This window comes from Pholcus phalangioides, unplaced genomic scaffold, assembly GCF_987345545.1.
Source record: "Pholcus phalangioides strain wild (caught in Gottingen) unplaced genomic scaffold, Ppha-v1.0 ptg000039l_1, whole genome shotgun sequence".
Classification (NCBI taxonomy): Eukaryota; Metazoa; Arthropoda; class Arachnida; order Araneae; family Pholcidae; genus Pholcus; species Pholcus phalangioides.
In genome coordinates this window covers 27711472-27724010 of record NW_028301625.1, presented here as the reverse complement: position 1 = coordinate 27724010, position 12539 = coordinate 27711472, and the positions used below count along the sequence as shown (strand labels likewise).

At 35.6% G+C, this 12539-nt stretch overlaps 1 protein-coding gene across 1 annotated transcript in view; it reads right to left on the bottom strand.

Moving 5' to 3' along the window:
* Positions 1-11250, bottom strand: part of LOC149065786 (plasma membrane calcium-transporting ATPase 2-like) — a 185668-nt gene extending 174418 nt beyond the window's left edge. The window contains exon 1 of the mRNA XM_089253480.1: positions 10455-11250. The gene's annotated coding sequence lies outside the window, so the exon portion shown is untranslated. The remainder of the gene's footprint in view (positions 1-10454) is intronic.
* Positions 11251-12539: the final 1289 nt, after the last annotated feature.

Sequence of the window (12539 nt, the reverse complement as noted above, 5' to 3'; positions counted from 1 at the left end):
GCCAAGAGTTTTGGGCAAAGTCCGAACTGTAGAAATGATTCGGACTTTGGCCGGCCATTTCGTGAAGTGGCTGGATATCCCGGGCCAAATTTCGTTGTGCTGATGTAAGACAGCCCGGTAGGAGCCTAATTCAATTTTTTATAATAGCTAACGTGTGATACATGTCTGTATATAGCAACTGCATTGGATTAGCACCATGTGTGACGAGTGAAAAACTATGAAAATAATTATAACAACATATAGTTTTCCTACTAAATTTTGGAGAAAAAAAATGATTACCGCATCGCGACTTGGGTTTGATGGGGTACCATAATTAACGTGGGCATAATTATCACGGAAAAATACTCCAACTTCACGATGGTCCCGAATCATGTCTTTTGTTATCGGACTTCGGCCAAGCATCACCGGCCACTTCGCGAATTGGCGAATTTCGGGCTTTGGCAGTAAACTATACATACATGTATGCCATCTATACGTTATTTAAAGAATTTCATCGTGTAAAAGAAAAAATTGTAATCATCCCTGGATGAGAGGAGCCCCTAAGGGTTAAGAGGTCATGTAAGACTCCTAAACAGGCATTTTCAACATAGAATGTGAGGTCGAATCGCAATAGGAAAAACGTTTGGAGAGTGTGCAACCGCACTCACCAAAAGCAAGTATGATGTTCTTCTGACGAATTTGCTGCAATAACTGCAATCGACCTTTCAAGGGTGCAAGGTATTGCAATTTGGTAGGCCTTCTCATGGTGCAACTTGGGTAACTCAAATTCTACCACAAGTCATTATACTACTTGATTATTGTTTGTCGGAGCATAACCTTGTACCAATGAAAACAAACACCAATGCAGTCCGAAGGTACATATGCTTCCCCGAATGACTAATAGCACATATCGCAGCAAATTCGTCGGAAAAATATGATATTTTTTTTTGGTAAAATGCTGTTGAACACCCTCTTTGCTCTTAAAACACTCTCTGTCGGCTTTGCTATTGCGATTCGACCGCACATTTTATGATCAGAAATGCTTGTTTAGGTGCCTTATATCACCTCCTTAAAGTTTGTCCCATGAATTTAGAATCACCCTGTATTTACTATACGCAAATAAAGTGGCTCAATCATCAGTTCTTTATTACGATAATTTTAATAATTAGCCGTTGCATGCATAAAATAACCGTGTTAAGATGTAACGAACCGCGGAAAAAAAGACCTTCCAATAAACTACTAATTGTATTCTTCTCATTCGATTAAATTGCTAACAATGGCGGAATATTCATTGTCTCATTTATCGAACCTCTTTTCTTTGGTGAATGAGAAGTGTCTCATCTCGCCTTTGCGTCGTTGTAGAGGGAATTTATCGGTGTAAAAAATGTTGTTGTATTTTGAGAAAAGCTTGACAAGGATTTAAAGGAAATTTTAATCGAGATCATATACACTGCTCAAAACAATTAGGTGAGCACATGGTTTTAACAAAATTACGCAAAGATGTATACCGATAAGTAACATAAAATGAATCATCCATAACTTAAAGCCTAGCAGGAAACGGAAGAAGAAAACTTCATATGCAAATCAAAGTTCATGACGTCAAAAACCAGAAAAAGGAGATAAGGGCAGAAATCGGGATGTTGCAGAAACGTCTGTTTTACTGCCGTAACTGTGAAATTCCATTGCGCAGTATTTTTTTTTTGAGACAAGGTGACTTGAGGATGTCTCAACAACGTGATTTACCGGAATCCATGGCATGGCGTGTTATAGGCAGACTGGAATCCGGGCAAACACAACGTAGTGTCGCGGACGCTGTTGGAGTCGCCAGAAGTGTTGTTGCAAGGCTGTGGAATCGATTCCAAGGAACAGGAAATGTTAGACGTCGACCAGGGCAAGGTCGGCCACGCGCCACTACAGCAACTGATGACCGGTATATACGGTTAACAGCCCGTCGAAACAGAACAGAGAATGCTACGCAGCTGCAAAGACGGTTGCTCTTGGCAACAGGACGAAGGGTGTCCAGCCAAACAATACGTAACCGGCTTCATGAGGGAGGGCTCTATGCACGTAGGCCAATGGTCTGCATTCCGTTGACCCCACGCCACCGTGCGGCCCGAAGAAGATGGGCTGCTGAACATCGAGATTGGGAGCAACATGATTGGAGCCAAGTGCTGTTTACAGACGAGTCCCGATTCAGTCTGGAGTGTGACACCCGACGTGTTCTGGTATGGAGGGACAGGGGCACTCGAAATAACCCCGCATTCGTTCGTGAAAGGTCACAATACAGACGAGCTGGTTGGATGGTGTGGGGGGAAATCAGCATAGGCGGACGTACGGACCTGCATATCATTCGGAATGGCACTTTGGCGGCCCGAAGGTATGCAGACGAGATACTGCGACCTCATGTCATCCCTTACGCTGGAGCCATTGGAGATTCCTTTGTTTTCCAGGATGATAATGCCCGACCGCATAGAGCTCGTCTGGTGTAGAACATGCTTGAAGCTGAAACAATACAGCGTATGGAATGGCCAGCGTGCTCTCCTGACCTGAATCCAATCGAATCCGGACGACGCATTGCTGCGCGATCAAGGCCGCCTGTTACTGTCCGAGACTTGCAGATTGCACTTCTTGAGGAGTGGAACAGTATTCCCCAAAGTCTGATCGATAACCTCATCGCATCCATGGCAAACAGGTGTGCAGCAGTCTTAGCTGTTCGAGGAGACCACACGCCCTATTAAAACTCATGCATCATGTCTAAACAGTACTTTTTTTTATCGTTTACATGTAACCAAATTGTTGCCCTAAATCATCTTTTCATGTTTTTTCCATATTTTCAAACAATTAAAGCTTAATTCCAAATTTTTTTACGTCTTTTTTCTGTATTGCGCATTGATACGCGTGTACTATCCATTGTATGCCAATACGTGGCTGTCTCGCACGGTTTTCTTCACTTTTTTGCTTGCTCCCCTAATTGTTTTGAGCAGTGTAGATAAATACAGTACCGTTTTATTACCACCTGGGAAACAAACGACGATTTCTGATTATTTTACTGCATGCATTGAAAAATAAATGTAGGTTTTAGCCAAGTGTGTGTGTGTTGTTGTGTGTGTACAGTATTTTTGTGAGTAAAATGTACGAACTGTATTAGGAATATAAATTTGATTATTTCCTAATTTGCTACATTTTAATTGCAGCCGCTTTCATCATAACAAAAATGAATAATACAATTTTTTTATTATGTAGAATATGGAATTTTGTTGAAAAGCTAAATTTTATAGATCTTTTCCAAACTTCCGATATATCGTCTGTTTTCCGTAGAACACGCGGGTTCGTTATAATGAGTGTAGACTTTGTATTGATATCTTACTGCAAAGGAAGTGTAGTTCAATTTGAAAAATTAGTATTATGTTATATAACACCAAACTGTTCGTTTCAGTTTACGTACGTTTATGAGAAGTACTTCTACACATTTTATCGGTAAGGTTTAAAACAACGTGATTTGTGACAAATTAATGTGCTCTCTGTAAATTGTTGAAAAATAAACTCGAGGCATATTTTAATTTCAAAAATGCGCAAAAAAATTGGACACATCGCTCATTAATACTAAATCTCTCTTGAAATCGACAGGATACAATGGTTAACACGATTGTTGCTTGAAAGTTTTTAATATTGCCTACACTTAATAAGAAAATGTTGTATTAATCGAATTGTCATTAAATAGTACATGAAAGGGTACAAGTACCAAGTCAGACCATGAAGAAATATACAGCCGCAATATGAAGTCGAAAGAAACATGATAAGACGGTTTTAAAATCATTCCATTCTTTTGGTGATTATAGACGAGATGGTAAGGAAGTATCTTTAAAACTATTTTTATCAATTCATACAAAATACCCCAAATGTCTACAACCCAAGTTTTCCGATCCAAATTATATTTATGTATATTTTGTAAGATATATGATTGAGCTTTTTCGATCGCTTTCTTCATTTATCATAAGTTTCTGAACTGAACTACCCAAGTGGCAAGTTTCGAGATATTTTGCATTGAATCTTTATTCAGTTCCTAAATCCTTTCCCAATAGCAAAATAGAATAGATTGAGGGAAAAGGTCACTAAAAAGTGCGTGACAAGCACACGAGACAAAATCGCTTTTGACCTTTTATTCCTGTAAAAAAGAAAGATGGATGTTATTGGTGCTGTACCGGAATTTTAATGATGCCCCGCGGGATAAATATCAAAGAGTAAAATCTCTAAAGGTACAAGAGAAAGAGTGACCGACATTTCCTAGAAGCACATGCGCACAAGATGACGGATGCATTTCAATTAAAAAATGATCTGACAAATAATCTACAGTACCACTGCAACAAAATTAAAAGTTACACAATGGCTTGTTAAAGTTATACTTTCTTTGATATTTGTTATTATTAATTTGAAGGAATGTTTTTTAAACCGAAGTTTTAAAAACGCGAGGACATTCTCGGTTAATGTCGGGAAACGATTGCGATCTCAATTAAAGACAAGCGAAACGTACTCGTTTTCTTGTAAGAGATTACCGGTCAATTTTTAAATTCCGTCATGAAGTTGTGTTGCTAGTTGGTTGCAGATTTAGGATTAATTAAATGGAGTGAATCTGTTTACATGTGGTGGAAATTATAAATGTGTAAGATGTCTGGTAGTAAAACAGCCCCGTTGGTAGTAAAGCCAACTTTCTGTATTTTGCTTATTATGTACAGAATCCGATGGATGATGCTAATAGTTTGTCCAACTATATGCTTTTTTTGCATGCAACCTGATTTACTTTAGGTCAAGGATGCATAGTTTAACGTTGATTCGTCATATATTGCGCAAATATGTTAATTAAAGAGCTTGTGCGTTGGTATTTTGTTACATTTTTGTTTCAGTTTTTCCGGTTTTATTATTGCTCAATATTAATTGCATAATGCCTACAGTGATATCTCGGATAACGACTACCTCGGCTAATGAATGATTTTGTGTGTGAAAGAGAAATGAGCTGACTATATGACATAGCATACCAACTCGCGCACTTTTTACTGTATTTTACATTATGGCTTACGAACTTGACCTACTTGTGTATATTAAAGTAAAAAAAAATTTAATTTTTCCATCTCCCTTTAAATTATTCAAAAACTTTTACACGAGTAAAAAGGTTGCAGAACACCACTTTGGGCATTCCAGGAGATTATCTTTTCCATCTGCATAAGTATGAGACAAAGATGTGAGCTGACTACATGACATAAGACACCTAGGAACCCGACAGGATTATGAACAGGGTGTAAAATTCTTAAGTATTTCATTTTCCTTTGAATTCTACTTCATTAGATTGCGAAATTGTTCACTTCAGCCTTTGGTTAGCTTCTAGTTTTTATAGTGTTTCTAGGTTTTTTATAAAAGTTACTCCGAAAGGTTGGGCCACACCTGTAACGATTTAAACGATTTTCCTTAAAAACCTATGGAAAATCACATTTCGGCTAACGAATGCGATTTCGGAACGAACTATCTCCGTTAGCCGAGGTATCTGCATTTTTATGCTTGTTCTGTTTCACTTGTTTTAGTTTGGTTTGATGTTAAAATCTGCCTGAAATAGGAGCTTAATAATAATGGAATAAATTAATGACGTTTGATGAATTGGTTTTATGAACGTGTGTGTGGGCTATATATTCGCTAGAAGTGAGCGAATATCAACTGCTTTTGTTTTATACAAAAATTTCAAATTCGTTTCATAATATTTTTCCGGTGTTTTTTGCTCAAACTCATCAAAATATGTTTCAATTTTATTTCCATTTTTCTCAGTCACCTCGTTGGGCATTTTGCCTGTTGTGGCGTTGTATTTGTATTCTATTTCAATACTACTTTCGTTTTTGTTTATTTTCCATTAAATGTTTCTCAATTTTTTTATTGAAACGTTATAGCAAAGTAAGCAATATTATTTAAATAAGCAAAAGACAAAAATGATTCGATTGACCATAGTACCACCACTGTTTAAATGGCTGAAATAGAAACCATTTTTTTCATATTTTTATTATATTGAGACTTTTTTTAGACTCGTTGAGTTTTTTTTTCTCGTTAATATTCTAAAGATTTTTTACCATCAACAATTTTTTAGAATTTTTCAAATGGGCTTAGGGAAAAAATTAATGAAAAAAAAGTTTAGTCTAGTCATATTATCTTCTGTCTTATTCTGCATAGCAATACCATAATCATTAGAATAAGTATTGAACTGAATATGCAAAACAGATTATTCAATCGATTTACCATTGAAATTTTATTCAGTTTGGAATAGCTTTTGAAATACTCACGAAACCACAACTTATTTAGTGTCAGTTTGATAATGCTGAACAATTCAGAATATTCAGTTATTCACCAAAAAACACGTTTTATCTTGATATCAAACAAGCCAAAGTTTTGAAACACAATAACTCTATTCCATTACCACTTTAACAGTATTTAATGACCTATATACCCTGTAAGACTAAAGACTCAGCGACTAGCCAACCATGGAAGCATGTTGCACTGAATCAGCTGATTCCATCTGATCGTACGTATTAGCTCAAGAATTCGGGTGTTAATCATAAATCTGTGACATTGCGTCACGACCTTGTGTCTTGTAAGACTTCTTCAGCAATGTTGATGAACCCATCAGTCAAATGATACAAAAACCGATAGTGACATATATTATAACGTTTCCCGGATTATTCAGTTTTTTGTTTTCACATGAACATGAATATTTATCGAAAAACTATATCATAGGGCCAGAATCAACGTATGTTCGAAGCAGACTAACTTCTAAATGACAATTTTCACAACAAGTGCGGCTTTTCTCCTTTTTTTATGATCAACAGTTTGAACCGATTACGTGAGTTTGGTAAATCTCCATTTTGGCACGAATTCTTGGCACTTAAACCAAGAAGTAAGAATATATATGAAGTTGTAACTGGTGGCAGTAGTTGGAACAACACAATGCAAAGCGGAAAACGTGAGGAAAATAAAGACAAGATATAACAATAAAATTACGAATCAAGACATTCAACTTGAAAAACGAGACTTATCCAACCACCTTGAACCTTACAACATCTTAAGAATAATCAGACATTATTTTTTTAGAAATACATTAAACGTAATTATTAATTCTCATTTTTAGATTTGCTTTCAAAGATATCAAAAGTAATTGTGACGTTATGTAAGAGAGAAAGTCATCTTTTTCTTTGAATCTTTAACAGTTCTTTGAATAAAATAAATTTTTAAGTTTAAAAGAGAAAATCGAACTTTCGCAAGTAATTCTATCTAAGGAGATGTCAATTATTAAACTTGAGCAATCTCTGACTTGATGACAGATTTCTTCGACTTTTTTCAAGAAGGAGCCGTCATTGTGTCAGATGCTCGTTATAACAATGACTTACGGTGCAAGAGGAAGAACCATCCCATAAATGCTGCAAATACCACGTTTGTGAAGAAATACATTTAATTTTTTTTAATACTTCAATGCCAAATAGAAAATTTATTTTTAAAACCGTTATATGGCTGCGAGTGACTCGGAATATCTCGGATATGTTGTTTAAGAAATGAAGAAAATTTTACTTCAGGTCGAAGTATGCCATTTCATTCAATTTTTCTTCTCGATATCATTTAAATAATTATTTGATATACTCTATCGATTTTAAAATAAATTTCTTTTTAATTTTTCTAAAAATTAGTACACGATATTAAACTATAAAAAACTTGTTGGAAATATGGATTAATTATTCGATCAAATGGTTGAATATGGAAGCCTCTGATCTTCCAGAATCAACTTTAAATTGCCAGTTTTGCGCTAGTTTGGTCGTACACATATTATGACGCTAGGGCCGCCTCTGGTGGCCACCTTTAGGTGGGGGGGGGGCACAAAATTTTAGGGAAAACAAAAGACAATGTTAGAAAATTCTCGAGTTTTCAAAATCACGTTTGCCTGTAGTACGGCCCTATATGAAATTAATGCTAAAACATTTATTTTTACCCATATTAATCAATATTCTGAGTGTTGTCTGAACAGGGATATGGAAGAAATCTCATCTTTCTTTTTATCCTTAACAATTTTAAATTATATCTATTGTTATGGAATGATTTATGATTGGATGTTTAAAGTCAGTCGTTTATAATTCTAAGGTGAGTCTTTCCTTTTTCGAGAATTACATTGGTTTCTTAATTCAAGATTCGGTTCTTGAAGGTGATTATGCTACTGCATTAGGATGTTTTAGTTTTAGCTAAAACAGCTCAGCTACTGTTTACCATGTTTTAGATAAGAAACGGTACTTGTGTGTGTGTGTGCGTGCGCGCACGCGTGTGTACGTATGTATATGTATGTATGTTACAGGAAATGTGATAAATCGGTTATTATTCATCGTTTTGATAAGTTGGATAAATTCATCACTTTTACCGTGGAATATGCATAATAACCAAGTGTCGTTGGTAAATTTGATAAATACCGGAAATTTATCGTTTTTATCTGTGATTGTGCATAATACCTTAGTATAATTGGTGAATTTCATAAATATGAAAAAAATTCCAAATGAGTCTAGTATGTGTGATAAATATAGTCGGACCCCTATATAATGATGACAAATTTTAATATCGTACCCATATAATGATACAATACAGTATGTATGAATTATCATGTATAGTATATGATATAGTACGATTTATCATGTTTACCAACGACGCGACGCTTGGATACTATGCATAATCGCAGGTAAAAGTGATTAATTTAGGGAAATTTATCAAATTTACCAACGACGTTAGGTACAATGCCATAGATTCATCACATTTGCCGTAACATATATATAGTTTATTAGTGTATATCACACTACTTAATATGAGGAAATATATTTTACTTACGAATGAGATGGAACAGCGATTACGTTATCCTTTGATTAAAACTACAGTAATTACCTCTTTCATACGTTTCTTTTCTTCCCACGTAATGTTGTATCATCAGTGAATATTCAATTTTTTTATGGAATAAAAAACTTGTTACGATCCTAACCAATGACATAACTATTTACAATATTGCTGAAACCGGATTAAAACTAACAGTGGTTTACTTGAATTTCAGGGGAAAAAAGTTTTTATCTAAGTTTGATTTGCATAAATCGTGTTTTTAGTTGATCGGAATTTATTATAACTTTTGTAAATGGTTATTTAATCCCTCTTGCATGTATTAACGTGTAACACAAATATATATATATATTGAGAGATAGGTTTTTAATTTTGTCGTAAATTAAGACCAGTGTCTATGTATAATACTTACATACTATATATCTAATAACGGGATAGACGTATCAGTTTAGTAAAAAGGTATCTCGTTCATATTAACTTTCCGTATATAACTTATAAAAGCCCTTTTTTTCTCGATGTAAACTCATCTATATATTGAGTTGCACTGCTTTATCGATGCAATCTCATCTGTAACTGACTTATACGTAATATTATCACAATCTTCCAGTTTAGTTTTTACCTTGAGTTGTTCTTGCTGTTGTCCGCTTGCCGCTGAATGATGCATTTTCTTACCATTTCTCGAATTTGTGATCCATGTAGTCACGACCAGAAAGTTCTTCGGGTACATCACACACATAAAAAAACACATATTGCACAATTGAGAATATTTTTTTTCCACCGTTAGTTTGAAGTTCTATAATTATATTCGATTCAAATGGATATCTTCCTATGTGTGTGCTTTCAGATACTTGTCATTCATTTACTTAATCGAATGTTTGCAACAATGGTCTTTGAAATATTTCTCACTTTCCTGAATATTGTTGAAAAGATATGACCAATAATTATAGTTTATCTTAAAATATAAATAATGATTAATATAACACGTGTATTAAAGTGCCACTAATATTGTTCAAAACGGTATTTTTCATGTGAGTTCTCAACGTCAAACTATTGCAATAAAACTATTTCTAATTTCACTCGACATTACGACCTTTCACATGCAAAAATGCATATGTCGAGAATTGAAGTTTAAAGTGAGGTTATATTTTATAAGAACTGCAGGGGAAAATATCAGATAGACATTATGAGGTTTCAATCGTTAAATAGATTGATATTGTTATTTTAGTCGTAGCAAGTCAAAACTTAAGTTGGTCATCAATATTGTGGAATTTGCATTCTGCGTGCAAACATTTTGTCGGTTGTTCGACGACAAAAAATTTTCATACTTTTATTTTGCAATCTATATAATCGTTCAATAATTGTGCAGCCAGAAAAGCATGTGAATTTTTTCGAGATTCATACAATTTCGCAATCTCAAGATCTCAAAGACGTAAACCTATACTATTTCAGCGTTATATGATATAAATCGCAACAAGCAATCACGCAAGTGAGAAAGTTTTGCTTTAACCACACGTAAGAAATGCTATATATATGTATGTTTTTCACGAAAGTGCGCATACAATGTTTAGACGAAAATTTCAACTTACCGGGTGTTTCTTCTCTTGAGTCCTGATCCGGGACTTGACCAAATTTAAACGAATTATATTCGGACTCGCTGGTTGTAGATTTCTTGCGATCCTCACAGGAACGACCCAGAATATCTGCTCTGTGATGAGATATGTCTAACTATTTGGCTGCGATGGTTATGCCCCATTCGTACATGTGCTCGACAGCATCTTTCGGGAAGCGTGCAAAACCGGAAAAAAGAGAAGGTATTGGACTGACTGATCCTTCCGGGGGAGGGGGGGATAACCGAAACACCGAGTTATCCAGTCGATAGTCCCGTCTTTTTTAGAACATTGTTCACGAGGAAGCTTCCCTTTACATGTTCAATACATGGGAACGAACGGCGATCGACGAACTGCCGTCGTATCTTTGACGGGTGATAGAGAATGTTCGTACAGTTTATTCATACACTTTTTTTACGCTCATACGTTAATAAGGAAGTGTATAAAATCAGAGATGGATTGTTACGCGTTCATTTTCTGACGGATCGGGATCCGGAGCCTGTGGGTAAACTTTACAAGGGAAGGAAAAACAGTTCGGGGCTACAACCCGCAGATTTTTTGGTTCTTCTTGGAGTTTTGCCCAAGTCCTTTTCCCGCTTCTCCTTCGAACGGTTACTGCTTCAGGGACCCGAGGACTTCACCACCACCTCCAGCGACGATCTCCCGAATCATTTCACCGCGGTGGTTTATGGACGCATGCGCCTCAAAATTGAAGGTGAAGAACACACACAGAGAGGTTGGTTCGTCCGTTCGGGCCGTTCGATAAACTGTGTGTGTGTGTGTGTGTGTGCATGTGTGAGAGGAAGTGAGGCGCTCGGCCCTTTTTCTCGCGTTCTCTCGTTCGGAGAGCCGAGATCTGCCGGGAATATAGGGCACGGGCAATGTCAGTGACGTCATGCGTACATTGGGCTCGCGTTCACGGTACTCCTTTGCACGATGGGTGAAATTCCCGCTCCATATCCAATACACACGCGCGCACAAATATATATTCATACACACGCATATAAATTGATATTACTAAATGGATGCTCAATTTCATAAATGATATTTATTTTTAAAAAAAACTGACACTTTTTGTTAGCCTGTTGGAGAATTTTTAATATGAACTGTATATTGCATTGTGCGGTAACGCGCATAGCAGCTGTCGACTGATGGCAATAATGTTTGTTAACCGTTTAAATTCAAATCGCTCAAATGCTATGTGTTCACATATTGCAGCTCGTAATAGTAGGTCTTCAATATTTTACGTATCTTTCCAGTTTAGTCGATTTTATATACTTTCGTACATAGCCCTGGACATTGCATCAAGATTTTTCTGGATCATTTAATCTCATTTTATGCATGCGAGTAAATATGTCCGAAACAGAATTAAAAATCGATTCCTGAAGTATTTTGCCTCGTGTAACCACTTACTGGAATTTTAAACCAGGCCTGTCAAGTTGAAGACTGGCAACTTAGTACTAATTGCAACATGAGTATTGTATGCTTTTAATACTTCGTTTGTTTTTTTAAAATTTCGAGTTTGTTCAATATTTTCTAAAAATTTTGAAAAATTTGATAGATAATAAATACAGTAGAACATAGCCCTCGTTTAATTAGCCTTCGTTTAGCAAGCCCTTGTTTACCTGGATCTTCTTTAATTTTTTATCTACCACATTATGAAAAAATGAAATAATTATCATGTAAATTTTGTGACATATCATTTTAGTTCTAATTAGAGCCTAAAAACGTTTTTTTTAAAAAGTATTTAGTGCACACAAAAATACAAAATACCGATTGAAACAGGTTGAATAATACAGATGCATGAATATTTATTTATTTTACCACCAAAGAAAACCATAATTTGTTTTAAACATTTGTTAAGAAACATTTATAAAAGCAGTGTTTCACTGCATCACACAAAAGTTGTAATGAAGTAAACACTTTTACAGGGGCGAAACACCTGAGTTTTATTAATTAACGTATTTAAAAAGTGATTGTCCCACATTTTTGCTGTCATCTGGTAATCATGAAGTAATTATCAGCCTTCATCAAAATAGAACACCCAACAACGCATGTAGTGGA